The sequence below is a fragment of the Carlito syrichta genome, unplaced genomic scaffold (assembly GCF_000164805.1).
Source record: "Carlito syrichta isolate Samal-C Ts95f unplaced genomic scaffold, Tarsius_syrichta-2.0.1 Scaffold124523, whole genome shotgun sequence".
In the NCBI taxonomy this organism is placed as follows: Eukaryota; Metazoa; Chordata; class Mammalia; order Primates; family Tarsiidae; genus Carlito; species Carlito syrichta.
The window spans coordinates 45,690-48,886 of NW_007068619.1; positions in this window are offsets into that span (position 1 = coordinate 45,690).

Genomic DNA, 3,197 nt, shown 5'->3' on the forward strand with positions numbered 1-3,197 from the left:
GGAGCCCAGCAGGTTGAGGCTGCGGTGGCCAGGAGTGTGCCACTGCACTCCAGTCTGGGCGACGGAGTGAGACTCCAACTAAAAAAAAAATCTGTATTTTTGAGGTACTGAAATGCTTTTTTTTTTTTGAGTTGGAGTGTGACTTCTTCACCCAGGCTGGAGTGCAGTGATAGGCACGCTCAAGGTCACCCTGACATTGATCTGCTGGGCTCCAGCGATCGTTCTGCCTCAGCTTTCAGCCTTCTGAGTAGCCAGAACTAGAGAGGCGTGCTACCACGCCCCGCTAATTTTTGTTTTATTGTAGAAACGAGGTCTCGCCAAGTTGCCTGGGCTGGCCTTGAACTCACTCAGGCAATCCACTCGCCTCAGCCTCCCAAAGTGCTGGGATTACAGGCCAAGCCATTAAGTCCAGCCCTGAAATACTTAAAGAAAAATTCATGTGATACGTGTGATTGGCATATATTGAAGTGAGGCGTTGGGAGTTTTTCCCATCTAGAAGTTTGTTTGTTTGGTTGATTGGTTGGGGGTTTTTTTAAGTTGAAATCTCAGTCTGTCACCCAGGCTGGAGTGCAGTGGCATGCCCAAGGCCACCCCTGCGTGGACTTGCTGGGCTGGGATCTTTCTACCGCGGCCTTCCAAGTAGCCGGAACTACAGGCACGCGCTGCCTTTCCTGGCTAATTTTTGATTTATTGTAGAGACAAGGTCTCGCCGAGCTGCCTGGGGCTGGTCTCGAACCCACAGGCTCAGGCAGTTCGCTTGCCTTGGCCTCCCAAAGTGCTGGGATTACAGGCTGAGCCACTGAACCTGGCCCTATCTAGAAGTTTAAATAGGGACTTCTCTAATTTGGTGTTGAGAAATTTCAGGTAATGTACTCATCCAGCCTACTAGAGATGATCTAGATATGTATCTTTTGGGCTGTCCTGAAACATTGCTTTTATGCCTATTTTCTTGGCTTTTGGTAGCACATTGATTCACTTCAGTGATGGTCTTTGTCTTTAATAAACGAATGGTCACCCTTGTATATAAAGGTTCTTGCTGTAGGTCTTTTTATACTTTCATAGTCTGATTCTTGTTATTTCATCTGACCTGTAGCAGGCCTTGCCATATCCTAGCACAATTAATAGGTCCATTTTCTTAGTTATTTTCTGTTCATGTGTGTGTGTTTAACATAGATATTAATGTTGATTATTCTTTTTACATATGATTTTAGGTTATTTTTGCTTTGTAATCTTCTGAGATAAACCTGACTTAAAGGAAGCTGCTGGATTGACAAGTTTTTAGTTCTTTGCATTGTATGGATATAGAATGTTTTCAGATAAAATGCTTTTACAAATGTTTTAACATTAGTGAAATCTTTAAGGAATTTTAATGTGAATATTTGCATCCATAGTCATTTTCAACTTCTGATTCATACATTCATTTTATAATTCACAGCTTGCTATTCATAGCTTTCAAGGAGACTTGGACTATTGGATCCCATCCACAGACTCTGCCAAAGAAGAGAGACAGCATTATACCTACAAGTTAAGGTACTTGGGCTTTTTTTTTTTAACCCTCACTGGAAAGAAAAGTGGGTATGTATAATGTATTTAGGACTTCTGTTTTCTTGTTGGCTTTCTATCTATTTGTCCTATTCATTATTGAAATTAGGGAATTGACATCTCCAACTCTTTGTGTGTGTGTTTGTTGAGTTGGAGTCTCACCCTGTTGCCCGGGCTGGAGTGCAGTGGCACACTCATTTCTTTTTTGTGTTTTTGTTTCTTGTATTTTGATACTCTCTTAGACACTGCTAACTGATGGGTTGCCTTTGACAGTTTACTTATTTATTTATTTATTTAAAAAGCAGGATTTATTGAGAGGACAGAAAAGCTCCCAGAGTGGGAGGAGACCTGAGGGGGTTGTCCTGACAGTTTACTTCAATGTAGGCTCGTTGGCTCAGCCTGTAATCCCAGCACTTTGGGAGGCCGAGGTGAGTGGATTGCCTGAGCCCACAGGTTTGAGACCAGCCCAGGCAACTTGGCGAGACCTCATCTCTATAATAAATCAAAAATTAGACAGGCATGGTAGTGCTGCGTACATGTAGTTCCGGCTACTTAGAAAGCTGAGGCAGAAGGATCACCAGAGCCCACAAATCGATGCTGGGGTGGCCATGGGTATGCCACTGCACTTCAGCCTGGGCAATGGAGTGAAACTCCAACTCAAATAAATAAATGAATGAATAAACGAATAAACAAACAAACAGACTTCCTGATTAGCCCACCTTGGGGAAGTCTTGTGATTCATGGCAACATCCTGTTCCTGAGTAAAGAATCTTTCTTCAAATTGCTGATGAGCTGATTAATTCATAACTTACTGACACTGAAAAAGATGCTGGTTTATTTCTACATCATAAAGTTCTAATGTCTTGCATGTAGACATTTAATTAATTATTTTTTCGAGATAGGGTCTTACTCTGTTGCCCAGGCTGGAGTACAGTAGCACAAGCCCAGCTCACCTCTCTCTTCAACCTCCTGGATGCAAGCAATCCTCTCCTCTTAACCTCCCAAGTCGCTGGGGTTACAAACACATACCACCACACCCGGCTAATTTTTATTTCAATTTCTTATTTTTTTCTAGAAGTGAGGTCTTTGTATGTTGCCCAGATTGATCTTAAACTCCTGGGCCCAAGCATTCCCCCATCTCAGCCTCCCAAAGTACATGAGCCACTATACCCAGCCATGAGTAGACATTTTTTAGCCAGTGTGTTATGGTCTTTGGCCAGTGATCGTACCCCTCTATATTGAACCCTCCAATGAAAAGTACACTCCAGTATGAGGAGTCCCCTCCCCTATAAACTTTCCCATGAAAGTTTTCGATAGCAAACTTCAGAATACCTCAGACTCAGTTGATGTGTATTTCTGAGTCAATCTTCACATTTGCCTTCCAATAGACATTTATTAAGTTACTTCTGCCTCAACAGCCTTAATTTTGGTTGACAGTGTGTATGTGTTTATAATTGCTTTCTTGATGGATTGGCCCTTTATCATTGTAAAATGTCTTACTTTAGTAGTGGGAATCTGCGGGGGTGGACATAACTCATCAACAAGGGTACGTGCATAATGAACATTTGTGTACCTGACCCTGAATTTATCCCACATCTTTTTTTTGTTTTGTTTTGTTTTTGAGTTGGAGTCTCACTCTGTACCCAGACTGGAGT